The following is a 17,902-nucleotide window of genomic DNA, read 5'->3' as shown; positions in this document are numbered from 1 at the left end:
ATTATTGTTGTTTTTTAGGAAGCTGTTTCTTAAATAAACTTGAACTAGGGATAGTTTGCTATAGTTTCTTTCAAGGATTGGACTAATTAAAAATTGAATATACTCTTGAGGAATGCTTTTTTACAATTAATGTATGAATGAAGGGCTTTAGCGACCCCTCAATGAAATCTTTGGATGTTTACCTTGGCTCCCCTGCCTGGGCAGGATCTGAACTCTAACTGTTGTCTCCCACATCCTGTTAGACTGCCCAGAGTTCTACTCAGCTCTTGAGTCATTAAGGTAGAATTTGAATATGCTGCCAGGAAAAATACAGCAAGTGGCAAGCTCCCCTATCTGTACTTTGCTTCTGTCAGAAAGTTTAGCCCTTCAGATCTTGGAGAAATGGAAAATTTCTAATGCCTTCAAACAATTTTTTTTTCAGAATATTTTATCAATTTATCGTCGTTCTCTGTGGGAACATCAGTCAGGAATGAGCTTCTACCAAAGCCAAAAGCAAAAATCAGAACTACCTTGAATAGCTTTATAAAATCGCACTCTAGTTTAAGAACAATTAAGAGATGTCAACCTTTGAAATAAATTAAATATAATTTTAAGGCCCATCATAGATGCAGTCTCACAAATGAAACAAAATAAAGATTGAACTACATAAGGAAGTCTTCCTAAGGATGCAGGACCTTTGTTGATCTTGAGAGAAAAGTAGAATTCTCAATAGCATCATTTGGCACCAATTACTCAATAATAACTATTTCATAAACAGCATGATTAAATAAAATGACAAAGAAACAAAAGGAATCTTGGGAAGAAAAGTAAACCTAGTGAAAAAAATTTTGATTCATATTGTAAATCCTGCAATTATTCTGCCATTGCAATTTAATTAAATACTTTATATCAGTTATATCTTTTGAATTCTATTATTGAATTATCAGAATTCTGATGTAACTTACAAAAATATAATGCATCAATTGGGGAAGAAATAAAATTCAGGAACACACAGTAAGAAAACTAATAGCACCAGCCTTTCTATGTGTAATTACTGCTGAGTCAATTAACGCAAATAAAACTTCCTAAGATGCTTTGATGGAAACATCTTCTAAGTATCAACCTATTATTTATTATGAAAAGAGATCTTATTTAATTCATTATGCTCTCATCTGGAGGTGGCTTATATTATAGTATAAACAGAAGGGATTTGTGATTCATAATACACTTTTTTTTCCCCAGTAGGAACAGTTGAAGTGTTCTTTAGATGATTTTTTGACAAACCACAGAGTGCTGTTCTTTGCTTTCTATGCCCTTGTCAGAACATTTGAATCACTCTGCATTCCATTCAGTTTGACAAGTCCTTTAGTTAAACCCATATTATAAAGTAAAGCCTTGCTTTCCTCGTGCATTGCAGGAAGAAATTTCTCTGTTTTTTAAGGGTTGAAAAGTAAGATCAAAGAGAGCAGAAAGGTGAAGAAAAAGCCACATTCAAATACTTATGGATCTGTTAGGGTCACAGCAGCAGCAAGAATGTTTTTTGTAATTGATCAAGTACCCTCAAACTTAATGGTGAGGTTATATGTTTTAGGTCCCAGTTCAGAAAATAAATTCTACTCTCCGAATTAATTCCTGGTTCTTTGCCAGGTAAAAGTGACATTGGCATCATTAGCACGTTTTGGGGGAAAATCTAGATTTTATTAGAGTTTCAGTGATCAAGAGTTGTTAAGTTTACAAACACCAGAATATAATCCAACCCTAAATGAGGACAAGCAGTACCTCCATGAACCATCATTATTTTTATTCCTCTGAAAGCAGTCCCAGATTCTCTCTCTTTTTATTAGGTATGCCAACATTCTCACTATCTCTCCTGAATTCTAATCAATCACAAGAAGACTGGCTGCCAAGAAAGATTTTCTCAAACCTGGAACAAAATTGTACTCTCTCAGGCTAAAAAAAATAACATATATATTTTCTAAGTTACTTATAGATTTTCTTGCATGTGTACAAATACATATCAGTAAGAGAAAGTATGTGCTAATCATAATGAAAATTCAGACAAGCTGATTTCACCAAATCCAAGAGTTAGCAAATCATACTGATTTCTCAGAGTATCCATTGTCAAATAATGAAATTACTTTTGGTATGTTTTGCCTCAGTTTTAAAATTAATATACAAGTATTAAAAGCACATTCTTTAAACAAAATATGAGAATCTTCAGTATGATGGGTTACAAGGATGTGTTGAAATCTGTGTCTAAAGCCTTTACCATTTGTACTTTGCATGGCCCCCTCTTCGTGAGAAGAGAAGCTCATCATACCTCTTGACACGTGGATCAACTACGTGACCTGCTTTGGCTAATGGAAAGTGGCAGTCATGACCCAAGGTTGAAATGGGCTTGTGTATTGGAGCTTTCCCTTTTGTACCTCTGCCATCACCATGACAGCAGGCTAGAGCTGGTCTTCTGGAGGGAGAGGTATTTTATAGCAGTGTGCTTGAATTGATTTGTATAGCCTTGCACGACTTCATTGTTAAATATTCACAAATTTCATGAGCCAGCTGTTCAACCACTGCTAGCTTGAAACCAGAGAAATGAGCAAATGCTACAAATCAGGGCTTCCACTCTCACCACTCTTTTTTTTTTTTTTTTTCATTGAAAAGCACTTTACCAGCACATCACTACAGCTGGAGCAGAGCCAAGTCACAGCATTTGCCTCACAAACCAGCCAGCCAATAGCCAAATATGTGAGCAGACCCAGCCAAGATCAGCCACTGTGCCTAGCCAATTCTTTCCTAACCCCAGACATTTGAGCAATACATTTATTATATGTCACTGAAGTCTTGTGGTTGTTTTACATACAACATTATAACAGCAATGTGTAAATGATATAACAAAAATGCAATTTAAAAAATAAATGCAGTGTAATCACTGTGATACAAGACATGATACAAGACTAGAATCAAACATAAGCAAATATGAGTACACAATGCACAAATGATTACTTTATTGCATATTAAATATATAAGGTGATTGATATGTATTAGGTTCTTACAATGTTCCAAGAATTTTATATTTTACACTCAGAGAAAATACACTAATATTACTTACCATGCCAAACTGAGGCAGATGGTATTTTCCAAGATGTCTGCAACCAGCTTTCTTATCTTGTACACTCATCTAATAATGTGGCATTGACTCATTTCTATTAAGAAGTGCTTTCCTCAAAGCTGTGTGCTGGAGATATTAAAAAAGAAAGAAAGAAAGAAAAATGAAGAGCTTTCCTTCCTCTTGAATCTAGGAAGTCCTATGACCATGGTAGAAATGATGTTATGGGACTTCCAAGGCTAGATTATTAAAGGCAATACAGCTTCCATCTGTTTCTCTCAGAGCTTTATTCATGGAAACCAGCTGTTTCCTTGGAGCCCAGGCCACATGCATGAACCACATGCAGATGTTCCAGTCAAATTTTCAGCTGAGGTACCAAATGACAGCCAGCATTAATGCCAGTCATGTGAGTGAGGAAGCCTTTGAAATGACACCAGTCTGGGCTGCCATAAAACCAATGTCCAAAATGAGGAAATTGTGTATAACTTTCTTGTATTTTCAAATGTCAAATATTTTTGCCCTGGAGAGATTAAGTTATGACAAAGAGTCACATTTGAAGAGGAAATTTCACATTAGGCAACTTGAAGCCTTTGGAGGGGGATAGTCAGTCTTAGTTCCTCTGGTCTCCTTGTCATAGAAATGGAAAGGGGAAGAGGAGACAGTCTGATCTTCCTGCATCCCAGAGCTTTTTAAAAGATATGCTGGGCCACACTGCAGTAAGGACAGCCCAATTATTGAAAGTCTGCTCACCTCCATAGTCCGATTCTCATTTCACCGCTTCTTTAAATGTTCCCTAACATCCTCTTCTTCCCTGTTTAGAGTTTGTTAGTTTTCCCATGAATTTAGAACTTTATGTTATCCCATTTAATGCTCATCACAATGTAATGAAACAGGTATTGTTTTCTTTAATTTACAGATAGGTTAACAGAGACCTGGAGAAGGCTAGTGACTTCCCTAAAGCCACTCAACTGATGAGTGGTGGAGTCCTTGGACCTTCTGACTTTCTCAAAAGCAGAGATTCAGTCAACTCTACCATTCTTCTCTTTGGCTCTCATTATTTCATAAAAGAATTACATACAAATACCCTTCAAAATAATGTAGTGAACGTCAGCTTTGACACACTCAGCCTTTCAGAATATCAACAATACATTAAATTTGTGTAAATGTTTTTGAGCATATCAAAAATCCATCATTAGTTTCTCTTAACAAGCCACAAGAAAATATACAAATTTCTTAACCTGATTTTAAGAGACTCCATTCTTCAGACCTGTGTTTTCCCTCCAGTTTTATCTCTCAGTAATTGCTTATCCTGTCTGATCCATCCAAGTTGACTTTCCCTTGCATCCTTAACATAATTTGTGTATTCCTGTCTCCATGTTTTTGTGCATTATATCATTGTACATTTTATATATGTACTATATGCTACTGTACATTTTATTATGTATTATAGATATAATATACATATGATGAGAGAGAAAAAGAGAGGGAGTCACAAGTCTGTAACCTTTAATACCAAAGTCGTGCATTTTATTTATTGTAAATCATACCTCAATTAATACAATTAAAAACAAAACAATATGGTTTATACTTCCTTGTGCCAAGATTGAATTTCCAAAATTATAGTTATAGAAGTTGAAATACATCTATAGTGATTTCAGTGTATTCCTTGGATATTTTCTCTTAAAATGTAATAAAAATATAGTTAACATGTGAAGTCCTCCACCCTTTAGAATATACTACTTTCTCCAAACCATGTAAAATAGAATCAGATTTCACTAAAATGAGGACTCAATTGAGTGAACCCCAAGAAACTGAGGCTTCTTTTGCAAGGGAAAGGACGGCTGTGGAGCCCTTTACCAATCTATAACACTGCCTCCTAAGCAGCCTAACCTTTCCATGCCTCGTTTTCTAATTCTCGAAGAGATAACTCTATAAAACAGTTCTAAAGTCTTTTGAAGTCTTGGAATAGAGTCAGTAGAAAAGTGAAAATCATATCTGGTGGTAACTACATTGGAAATAATGTGGTATTTAAATAAGATATAATAGTAAATTGTTCTAATAATAATGTCCTGATATGTGGAGTCTAAGTGCTAGATACATTGATATTCTTTTCTTATCTCACTTTATGTTACATTATTTTCTTTGTGAAATGGTTTTATTATTCTTCATACATTAAGTTCAAGCCAGCAACCATATTTCAAGCCTTATCGTTCTGAAGCAGCTATCTTTAGTGCATTTCAGATGGTATTAAGACACCAGACTGAAGTTATACTGACTTCAGTTATGCTGAATTTCCTGAGATAGCCTATCTTATTGCTGTTCAAAAATAAAATGTGGATATAAAATATGAATTCTGATTATTTTTCCCTCTAGTCACTGCGTATATGGTTAACGGTGTGACATTATTGACAGCTGTTCAGAATACCTCATCACTCTCTATTACAAACCCACAAACACCAACACTACTGCTTGAACATGCCAAACAAATTGAGAATAAAAATGTAGGTTTGTTTAATTTATAGTGAATGCTAACACTTAAAATATAATGCTATTAGATTTCTCCTTTTGTAGAAGAATGATATGCGACTGAGTAAAGGAAATTCCTTCTTGATCTATGTCTGATAATGGTGTCAAATGAAAACAAATCTAGACTTAGGTTAACGAGAAACTTTATTCAAAAAGGCTATCACAATGCCCCAAGCTTAGGATCTGCAAGCATTTCAAAATCGAACATAAAAAGGCTTTTCTTTATAAGGAGGGTCAAGCAGGGCTAGCAAGAGCCTTCAAGCAGAAACTGGCAAGCAAGTGGAGGTGAACCGACAGCATGGCCATGGTGGTCTCACTGAAAGTATTTTTAGCTGTAGTCAGCTGATTCTTAAAGAGAGCTGTTAATAGGGGATCTTTTGTGTTTTAGTGCTTGCTCAGACTTAGGGCCAGTCAAAGTTTAGGGACCTGCGGAGAGCAGAGAAGCCTAACTAAAGTTTGGTCAAGCTGAGTCAGTGAGCAACTAATGGACAAATGTAACCACTTGGTCAATGGTTTACTAGCAATCCTATTTTTATATATAAATGAAATCAACTCAACAAATACATTTGAAAGTCTACCATGGTCAGGACATTATGTACTATGGAAAATGACAAATTTGGAGATGATCTTATCTGCTATGACCCTCTTTCTCCTTGGAATTGACCATGATGAACTTGGTGTACTATTTTACCTTGACTATGCTTGTTTTCTGCCACTTAGAAAACTTTAGAGACTGAGCAATGACAAAGCAATAGAAACAAAGTAAACTTAAGATTTGTGAGCTCACAAAAATGCCTTGGGTATTGGTAAGTATATTGTGCCAGAGTCTATTTCTGGAGGGCCAATTTATAAATAAGTTAATTTATGGCAATAAATTATCATGGTCTGGTGTGTGTGTGCTGTTTCATGTATTCCAATAGTGCTGAAAGAGGCAAAAAGGGAAGAGGCAAAGTTTCTGGGCAAGAGCAAGTGATATATGCCTGGGTTGAGTGCCTTTTGCTCAGAATATAAGTTGAGGTCTCTATAAGTAGAGCTAATCACACAATTCATATATGTATTAACAAAGAAATAACAGGAAAGAACATTAGTCAATAAGCTAAATATCCATTTTCTTTCTAGAACTGTTATAATGTACATGTTATACAAGTCACTAAACTCTTTAAACCTCATCTGTTTAATGAAGGTATTTAAGAATCTTTAAGGTTGTTTTCCCACCAACTGCAACAAAGTAAACTGTACTTGCCTTTGTAAAGAGAAAAGTTAAAGAATACTTTATTTGATTACAGACAACATGGCAGATGCCAAATAGCATATGAAACTAATTATCAAATAAATGCTACAGATATTTCTGTGGCAAACAATTCAAAGAAGAGTGAAAATGTTTCCAAAACGCTAAAAAAATATAAAAATCTATTTTAATTTTTAATTTTGTTAGTTTCTTTTTAAAAGTCCTTTGAAACACATTAGATAACCTCATTTGCTCAGGTTTTGGAAGCTCACATAGCAAAGAAAAACCATAAGACATGATTTCTCTGTTTTGAGGATGTTTAAATAAATCACTAGTGAAAGTATTTTCTCAAGCCAATACATGTGTTTACTTACGAGAATTGAGTCTAAAATATGTGATCTTGCATATATATATAGATATACTTTTAACTAATATTTATTCTATTTATATTTACTGGCAGTATGGTATAATTTTTGACTATGATATATGGCTTTTGGATAATAATAATCATTTTCACAACCTAAGAAAATGAAAAATGAAATTTGATAGTTTTTTGATGTTATTAATCCAGAGAAAAATGGTTGCTAATAACCTTTGTTTTGCCTCATATTGGGCTAAACTTCCTAGCATTTTTAATATAATCTGTTAAATATACCAGAGAGTAAATAAATTTGCCAAAAAACATAAATAAATAAATAAATTGTAAATGCAATTCACACAGATGTTCTAAATTCTAATACACAGCAGTCCTCTTAAAGTGGCCTTAAATATGACATATTCAAAAATAGGGTGTGATTATTACAGCTGAAATAAGAATGAGACTATGAGTAGCTATAAAAGGTGGACGAATATTAATCTACGTTTTAAAGAGAAAGTCTGACATGTAGGGAGCAGCGTTTTGGTGTAGAAGATAGGCATTATATGATTTGCTATGAACCAGCAAATAGGGTTAATCTCTACCCATTTATCAGAAAGACTGATGATTCCTTTTTGCTTGTTAATTCAGGGATCTTTTTCAAATATCAGATGTCTTTGTGACTTGCATTTTATTGCTCAACAACTTTCCAAGGTTACTGTATTTATGGTGAAGAATAATTTGCCAATTCAACCACTGTTGCTTGGGATAGCATTCATCCTGATTTCCAGTTATAAGTTCATATTTATTGTTATATGTGATGAATTGTCTGTCACTGCTGAGTAATGCCCAGAAACTTGACTGTGGTGACCGAAAAGCCATCAAATCTGAGCATGAATTGTTCCTGGAAGGTAAAATATAACTAAGTATATTCATATCCATAAGCCATCTAATTCTCATATTTACCAGTTTATGTCACAGAATTTCCAAGATCTTTGTTTTATTTCTTGTTACAATTGGTGAAAGCAGGGCCAATAATTTATATTAAAATTCAGTATGTTTCAGTTATGCTTTATAAAATACACTGTCTAGAGGAGGAGCGAGAGCTAAACACAGAGCTTAACATTTATTGAGAGCTTCCTGTGTATTGAGTGCTGTGTCAAATATATTATTTAATTTAAATAATAACACTGTGATATTGCTGTGAATATTTCATGAGTAGCTCTAGGACACAAGGGTGAGTTTTTTTTTGGAGGAAGTGTAATAAATACACCCACATCTCAAACACGGCATTTCCACACCTAAATTGCAAAGCTGTTCTGATGTAAGTATAGACAGTACTACTGGCCAATCCAGAAATCTGAAAGAACATATAGAGATGGTTCTGAATTCAACAATTATTTTTAAAAACGCTTCTGAGTGTCCAGCACCATCAAGGTGGGAGTGGATATTAAATAATGATCTAAGAACATATGAAGGTGAGAATTCATGACACCATGGACTAGAGTAGCTCAAAAACATAAATGAATGAACTGAAGTAGGAAGAGAAAAGAAGGAGTCATGTTTGTAAGGTAAGGGAAAAGAGAAGCTTGGAAAGGCTTTGGGTAAATACATGTTTTCTTTATAGAGTCTCCTAACTTTATAACTTTTTATCTGTCAATTTTTCATTTTCAATAAAATGTTTCTGGAAAGCCATCACATAATTATAGCTCTATCTGGATCTGTGTAAAAAAAAATAAGGTAGATCATGGGTCTTCCTTTAATAAAAATGTGGTGGTTGATAAATTTTTGTGGTCAATTTTATTCACTACACTGATAAATATTTAAGCCTTTACTGTTTAATCCCAGAGAAATTCTAATTTGTAGCAAAGTATTTCTGTTATAATCTAGAAGTACAAGACTTTATTTTTGACAAAGAAGGAACAAAAAAGCATAAATGACACAATAAAAAGTCAACTATTAAATTGTTTGGAGATGATTTAAAATGCAACAGGCTTCAGAGAGAAAGTACAAGTTAAATTGGACTTTTTAAAGTGAATTTTTATCATCTCTATTTTATGGCATATATATTATATATTTCTGAATAAAATCAAATCAATAAAGTAAACAAACAAAGAGAAAATAAAAATCACCCAAACCCATCAAACAGAGTTAATTACTATTTTGCTAAACATTCTTCAAGGCATTTCTCTCTCTTTTGAGTGTGTGTGTGCGTGTGTGTGTATACATACATGCATGTAAAATTATATACAAGTATGATATCTGTTCCTTTTTGATGTGCCTTATCTACTCTAAAGCATATCTTGGAGATGTATCTGTTAATGTCAATAAACAGAGATGATAATTTATTTAGTTCCTGATTACTTTACCATTGAAGATACAAATTTAAAAAACTCTAACTGTGAATGAAAGACGCATTATAAACAACACTGATCTTAGCATCTGTGCTAACACATGAACTTATTCTATTATTTTCTGATTATAAATACTTGAAGTGGGATTATTATGGATCAAACACTGTGCACAATTTCAAATGTATGTACTTTTTGAAAAATGTTTATTGAGCAACTACAATGTGCCAAGCATCCTACACTGAGGATGCAGCAATAAATAATATAGTCAAACTCCTTGCTCTTGTGGCATTTACATTCCCTTTGAGGTGAGACAATAAACAAATAGATCGTAAATCAAGTGAGTAAATGTACTATGAAGAGAAATAAAGCAGGTTGTGGAAATAGTGTGACAAGGTTGGGCATTATTTTAGGTGAGCTTTGAGCAATGGCCTGAATGAAGTGAGGATTGAACCATCTGGTGTCTGGGGAAGATCAGCACTAGCAGAAGAACGTGCAAGTATAAGGGTTGTGCCTCAAATCACCTTGGCTCATCATAGCGCAGTGGTGGTGCTGGACTGGACAAAGTGGAGGTAAAGGCAGAGGTAATCAGATCAGATCACATGAAGACTGACAAGTCACTTTCACTACCAGGTCTTCAAAGATGGGCCCAGGGTCCCAGCCTCCTGGGAGGAAGGTGGACTCTCAACCTTGTAAACTGAATCTGGGCTGGGCCTGGTACATATTTCACTAGATATGAGGTAGCAGAAGTGACACTGAACCCATTAGTTCTGGGCCTACATTTCTAGTAGGCCTGAAAGTTTCTGTTAGCGGGCTGTGAGAGCCCTGCATCTCCAGATAAGGTGTCCGGTTACACTGCTGGGGAGGCCATGTAGAGAGAAAGAGGCATTGAGACGACACAGGACATATGTTCTTTCACAGGGATGAAAGCATTAGTAAATTCCTTTTTCAATTTTTTTTTTTTTTTTGGCCAGGTTCTCACTCTGTCACCCAGGCTGGAGTGCAGTGACATGATCACAGCTCACTGCAGTCTTTACATGCCAGGATCAAGTGATCCCCCACCTCAGCCTCCTGATTAGCTGGGACTACAGGCATGTACCACCATGCCCCACTACTAAATTATAGTTCTAATAAAATCAAATTGTCCTCCAATGCAATTACACTAATTTATACTCACCAATAATGTAAATTACCCTTGAGAATTACCAAAGAGAATTGCCCTTGGTGGACAGGAACCTTCTGGTTGAGGCGTTTAAACTAAGGACTCCCCACACTCCATTCCCACCAGCCTAGAGCAAAAAATTGACTGATGGAGATAGTTGGGCACAGAATCCCATTCTTTTGCCTGATGAAGGAACAACCTTCTGCCCCAGAGGCACTCGCCTCCCTACAATGGGTCAGGCAAGACCAGCCTTTGCCTGAGACCACATCCTGTTCTGCTCTTTCCTCTTCTCCAACCTGCTTTCCTCCCTCCCTTACAGGTTTTGCTCTTGCACCTTAATCCCTATCTCAGGCTGCTTCCAGGAAATCCAACCTCAGACAAGATCTTCCAGCACAGGGGTCTTCAAATGACAGTTTAAGGAACAAATCGGGTCAGCTGCCTCTTTTAGTAAATGAAGTTTTATGAGAACACACACATGCCAATTCACTTATGTATTACTTATGATTGCTTTCATGCTGCAATGGCAGATTTGACTAGTTGTTACCAAGAATAAGCAGTCTACAAAGCTGAAAACCTTTACTCTTTGACTCTTGACAATAAAAGTTTGCTAATCAACATTATAAACCAATCTATTGGGAATTTTATTGATTGTTATGTTTCATCTATGTATTGAGCAATAATCTTCTGTGATTAAGGAAGTTCTTAGAGATAATTCTATCCCTCAGCAATTTGAAATCTAAAATAAGACAAATACACATGAAGATAACCACTAAGTTCAACCAGAGTAGGGGTTGCCACTTTGCAACAGTTTGTCCCAAGGTTAGCTATCACTTGGCATATATTAATCATATACTCATAGAACTAAATATGAAGAAGTATTTACATAAAGATATCATTTTATATTAGATTAAACATTAAATTACTTCAATGTGTTTGAGAAATTTTCATGAAGAAGACAGTCTTGATCTGGACTCTGAAGAGAAGGGAAGGTTTTAAATGGGGAATAATGAGAATGGCAGGTGAGAGAATAAAATGAAATGAACTAAAACAAGAAAGCAAAAATGCACATAGAGGATTTGGACACCACACATAGGTGGTGTTTCTGTTGTTCTTTTTGTTTCTTCTTTTCTATTCCTCTTTGTTGTCTCCACTTCTTTCTTCTTTTTTTTTTCTACAGGTTTGTAAACTAAAGTTATAAAGAAATGGATGGAGAAGACATTGTGTTCAGTTTAGGGAAGATTCCGGAGTAGACATTAAGGAGGAGATTAAATGATTATTTATTGTACTAATTTACTGTAGGTTAGGATATTCATGAAAAAACTTCTTGATGTCATCAGGAAATGACTACCCTAGAACTTAATCTTCTGATTAGATATAACAAGAAAAATCCATACTGTTATTAGAACGACTGCCCAGTGAATAGTGTTTGGTTACACTAGCAATCACTTCATAGAATGTTAACACGCCTTGAAGTATAAATGTCATTTACTAATTTTCTTTCTTCTTAAGAAGGGTATATATAAGAGTTTTTGAACTCTTATTTTTAAAATCTAAAGCTCATTATACACTTAAATTAGTATTTAAGTCCTTAACTTTATGTATCTACTCTTCAGCCAGTCTACCTCACTATTCTTCTCCTCAGAATATGGTCATGTAATTACGCAAAAGCTTTTTTATTATAAATGCAATGCTTATTTCTATAGTCAATTTCACCATTAAAATGATAAGTAGAATTTCAATGTAAGGAATTTTAAAAGTAAGCATCCTTGGTAAAAAAAAGAGGAAAGAAAGTTTCAAGGATAGATATTGCTAAAAAATAATTCCCCGATCTTCAGTTTCTCCAGTTCTCCTATTTTCCATTGACGCACAGTCATTGTAACCTTGTTTGACCATCTCTCCTGTTGGGATATAGATTTTATTCTTTTGAAAAGTCAGAGATGATATACCAGTTAATAAATTATAACATTTATTTGGCTGTTTATGGATAGTGAATATAGAATGGAAAATGGAAGACTACAAAGATTAGGTAAGTGAGAAGTTGGCCAGTTGGTGGAGAGGATGTATACAGAGTGGAAAAACCTATTGCTGAAACCCAATAGTTTATGATTACTGTTGTCTCCATTTATAATTAAAACTAGGTTAATTGAGAAGTTGGGCTGAGATCATAGCCCCCAAATTTGTAGACTAAACAAAATATTCTTCATTGTCATAAAAAGGACCTTGACTGTTGGACAAAGACCATAATGTGGGGCAGAGTGTTGATCTGAACAGCTTTAGAGGGTTTTCCATAGAAGGGAGGACTTACAAATATATAGCTGTGGGTTTCAGTAGGTCTGAGTTGTCTACTCAAGGTATCATGAGGTTGTTTCCAAAGCTGTACTAGAAGAAAGGCTGGTTTGAAAGCTGTGTTTACTTTCTTTCCCTGATTATCTGAGAAGATGGCAGCAATTATCTAGACAGGGTCTCAAAGATTAAAAACCCTCCCTGGATTTCAAAATTCTTTTTGGTAGGAATTTTTAGATATTTTAACCTACATTTTATTTCCATAACCCCAGTAACTAATTTAGAATTTTGAACACAGTAGAAGCTAAGTATTTTTTGAATCAATAAATAACATATTTCTTTCCAAGTGAATTTTTAAGGAAGTTTTCAGGGGAAAAAGTAGTGAAAATAGTTCTCAATAAAACAACAAAAAGTCCTATGCCAAAAGGAACTTGACTCCGTCAAGCTCTAAATTTGCTCACTCTATTTCAGGGGAAGTCTGATGGCCCATATGTTTCTCAAAACCCAACTGCAAGTGATTTAGATTTCTTGGCTAACTTAGACAAGAGGAATCTAATGTTTTGGACATCTTAGAGTATTTTATGCTTTTCACCTCTAGTGGTCATAACTCTTACAGATCACTTATTTCTAATGTTATAAGCCAGAGGCAAAATTGAAATAGTAAAAAGTAATTTGTGAAAGTCAGGCTTGTTTCACAGGCTTGGAGTAATGTGACCCATTAAGAACAAGCGTGTTAATATATTCGCTTGCATTTTTTCTCTGTATTTTATGTTTTTTTTTTTTCACTCTGACTCTTTAATTTATCTTAAAATTCTTCAGTCCATGTGATAAGATGAGGTGATAACTTGATAAGTATCCCTTAATAATTTTAGGAATTAAGTAATGTGATGTTTCTCTTAATATGTATATATTTCATAATTTTCTATATGTATATATGAATTTTTTTGTGTATATACACACACACATACACACACACACAGAGGATTGTTTGTTTCGTACCATTAAACTTTATATCAATTCTTACCTAAGTACCATCTTGGGTTTTTTTGGTTTTGGGGTTTTGTTATTTCTCAGACAAGGTCTCACTCTGTCACCCAGGCTGGAGTGCAGTGCAGTGGACTGATTATGGCTCACTGCAGCCTCAACCTCTGGGTTCAACTGATCCTTCCACCTCAGCCTTCCAAGTAGCTGGGACTATAGATGTACACCACCATGTCCAGCTATTTTTTTTTACTTTTAGTAGAGATGAGGCCTCACTGTGTTGCCCAGGCTGGTCTCAAACTCCTGGGCTCAAGCAATCCTCCTGCCTCAGCCACTAAAAGTTCTGGGATTGCAGGAGTGAGCCACTACACCCAGCCTGCACATTGTTATTCTAACTATCATGGAAATATAAAATATTTGAATCTTTGGTTAAAAAATGCCACCTTTTATTAATTTTTATTTTTTTAAATGTTTTAACTGCTCCTTCTTTCACACAAAAGCATGTTCATTATTTTATTCAAACAGAAATATTAACTGAGGATTTACAAAGTGCTAGCCACAGTAAATAAGACATGTGGTTCGCTCTCATTAAACCTATAGTGTAGCACTCTGTATATTCCTGGCTAAGGCATCTGTCCAAAGTCTCATTGGTGCTTCTTTTGAGGTGCACTAGGCCAGACCTTGAAGAGGTCTTGCAAGTATTACTTTAGTCTCCTACTTTCAAGCCTTAATCAGAGTTAGAACTTATCAGGCCTACTTCATCTTTTTTTACCTTGTCCATTCATCTGTAACTTTCAGCTCTATAGAGTTGAGGCCTTTGCAAAATAAGTTGTATCTATGCAGTTCCATATCCATGAGGGCAAGAATTAGATCTTTCTTGTTTATATGGCATTCCTAGCTCATGAGACTGTTCCTGTAACATAGTAGATCCTCAGTAAGTATTTGTTTAATATAGCAGACTTGTTACTGCTATCTTGATACCACTTATAAATGTAAAGAAAAAAAAAACTCAACACTCTTTTTAGGCCTCTTCAATTGAGAATCTATTTATTCATTCAAATATTTACTGGTTGCTTACAATTTGCAAGTGTTTTCACACCATCAAAAATTCTAGCCCTAATCCTGAGGGAGGTAAAAGGCAAATACGACTCTCTAATGGCTTCACACTGCGTGAGCCACTGTTGCATGTCAATGCCAAGTCTAGATCCCTTTCTTCCTGGGTTTTGAATAGGGGTAAAAGGAAGTGGGTGAGTGCCACTATTGATGTCTATCCAAAGCCTGATCTCTGACACCATAGATAAAAGCATTTTAGACATCTGTTTATCCAAGATAGAACTATTTGCCAGGTCCTGGCATCAATGTCACTAAATAGAGATGGGTAAGTACAGATGTAAGCTGCTGACTTCCCCAAATGAACCTACCTCTTGTATTGCAGAAAATTTCTTTCCCTCATTGCTATATCATTTCTTTATCCTGCTCCTAAATATATGTATGTGTAAGTTTTTCCCCCTCTATCAGCCCCAATTTCCACTAAATCGCTAAATCCTATTCCCATGCAGTGCATCACCTTACCCAGTACCTCTCCCTTTTTTCTGCCCCTACACTATTCTTGATCAAATGGATCACTAATACATGCCTTCCACCCTCTCTACCTGCCTACAACCCAGTGATCTTCTTTCTATTATCTTGTCTACTTTAATTAGTCTAAAACATTGCTACCAGATTGTTCTTCTAAATCATTGCTCTGATCTTGCTCCAGATTAAGGATCCTATGATAAAATGGTGTTTCTCATGACAAACCGATTCACTTGAATGGTGTGAACCCAGGAGGCAGAGGTTGCAGTGAGCCAAGATTGCACTACTGCACTCCAGCTTGGGTGACAGAGTGAGACTCCCTCTCAAAAAAAAAAAAAGAGAAAGAAAGAAAAGAAGAAAAAAAAAAACAGAACAATAACTCACCACATTTTTAGTTTCCCAGCATGCCTTGAACTAAAATCCATGCCCAATTTCAAGAAGTGTCCTCAGCTGAGATTTTCTGTTTAAATCACCACACCCACTTTCATTTTGGCGCTTTCTATTTTTGTACTTGTGCAAGAATGTGCTGTTGTTAAATCTAAGATCTTTGTGAAATCTGGTAGATTAACAAGAAGAAGAATGATTGCAATTAAAATTTCTAAGAAACGTTATCTTCTTCAGCAGATTTAATTTAAATGTGAAATTTTATTGATTGATTGATTGATTGATTGATTGATTGAGTTGGGTCTCTCTGTGTTCCCTAGGCTGATCTGAAACTCCTGGGCTCCAGTGATCCTCCTATCTCAGTATCTGAGACTACAGACACCCACTACTGTGCCCAGCAGAATTTACTTTTAGGTAAACTATTGCTTTTTATTCCCAGAAAGCCTTTTAGCAGAACCATGCCTCTGTGGACCTTAATTCTGTTTGGCAACAGAAAGTTATATCTGCATAGATCTACACTTCTGTGTTTTATAAAGTATCTACTGATCATACTGAGTTATGTGTTTTAGTGGACATTCTGTGTTGGCTGTTTCAGGCCCACTCACCCTACTTCTTTCAGTACTGACCACTGTAGACTTCATAACTGTGCCCCCTTGCCTTTGGATTCTGGTTGGGTTCAGCAAAGGGGACATACCAGCAGGAGCTCAGATGGACAAGGATAAAATAATTTGAGATTTTTATTGCCTCATAAAAATGAGGCACTCTTTTGCAGATGGGTGGTGGTGCAGCAATGGCTGGATTTTTATCCTCTGAGAGGTAGGCATCTCTTACACCTACTAGGCCTCATTGGGCTCATAATAGCATTCTCCACTTGCAATGAGTATCTGGCTATTACTAATGTCACTATTTCCTATTGGCCTCCCTTAATCTGGCTAAGTAGTCTCATTATTAAACCGTCTTTAATTACCTCTTTTGCATTTTCTATTTCTTTGTTGCCTGTGTCTGACATATACATGTGAGTTCTTGTTTGCTTGAGCAGGAAAACGAGTTAACATCTCTGTCTATCTATTTCCAGTCCCTCCAAGTGGCAGAAAGTCATGGGCCTCATCTCACTTAGGAGAAGAGTCAGAAAAAGTAGCTGGGTTGAGCCTATGATATTCTGTTATAAAATTGACATTTATAATGTATTAAATATAATGTATTATTATATTTTAATGTAATTTAATTGTCCTAATGAAAGTTTTAGGCCTATTTAATAATCCTGTGGGAGTGGGAGTTTCTACTGTTCATTATCAGCAGGAGGAATCAATTTTATGAAGGGAAATGAAAACTTGGGAGATGGGACTTAGGTAAGGGTGAAGGAGATACACCGTGTTTCTTTATACATTGCTAGCGGGGCCTGGATTATAAGGCATAATAGATCCTGGACATTTCTGGTGAACATTTCAGGTGAGTTTATGTAGAGGGCATTATTACAGTAGAGGGCATCACTGGAAAATCCAGATACTGCCATTTCAATTAGCAATAGTTCTCTATTTTAGCCTGCTTTGTTTAGCAAGATTTTACCAAAAAAGTTGTTGGACTAATGGAATGGTCTGGTCATAGTAGGTCACTGAGGTAAATTAAGGTGTTTGAGTCCAGTGGTGATAACTGAAAGTTGGCTGTAACCAGGAGAAAGTAATTTTAAAGTGGTCATCGTTGGCCAGGTGTTGTGGCTCACACCTATTATCCCAGCAATTTGGGAGGCTGAGGAGGGTGGATCACTTGAGGTCAGGAGTTTGAAATCAGCCTGGCTAACATGGTGAAACGCCGTCTCCACTACAAATACGCGTGTTGGTAGTTCTAGCTACTTGGGAGGCTGAGGCAGGAAAATCGCTTGAACCCAGGACGCACAGGTCGCGGTGAGTCGAGATGGTGCTACTGCACTTCAGCCTGAGTGACAGAGCAAGACTCTGTTTCAAAAAACAAACTT

General features: G+C 35.7%; 1 long non-coding RNA gene across 1 annotated transcript in view; it reads right to left on the bottom strand.

Annotated features, from left to right (window-relative positions):
• The window catches only part of LOC117976780 (uncharacterized), a 60,224-nt gene that overhangs the window by 13,794 nt on the left and 28,528 nt on the right, over positions 1-17,902 (bottom strand). Inside the window, exon 2 of the long non-coding RNA XR_008621940.1 lies at positions 3,089-3,214. This is a non-coding gene — a long non-coding RNA (uncharacterized LOC117976780). The remainder of the gene's footprint in view (positions 1-3,088; positions 3,215-17,902) is intronic.

This window comes from Pan paniscus, chromosome 17 (genome assembly GCF_029289425.2).
Source record: "Pan paniscus chromosome 17, NHGRI_mPanPan1-v2.0_pri, whole genome shotgun sequence".
NCBI classification, from domain to species: domain Eukaryota; kingdom Metazoa; phylum Chordata; class Mammalia; order Primates; family Hominidae; genus Pan; species Pan paniscus.
Note: the sequence above shows the minus strand (reverse complement) of the source record. Positions and strands in the feature narration are given on the sequence as shown.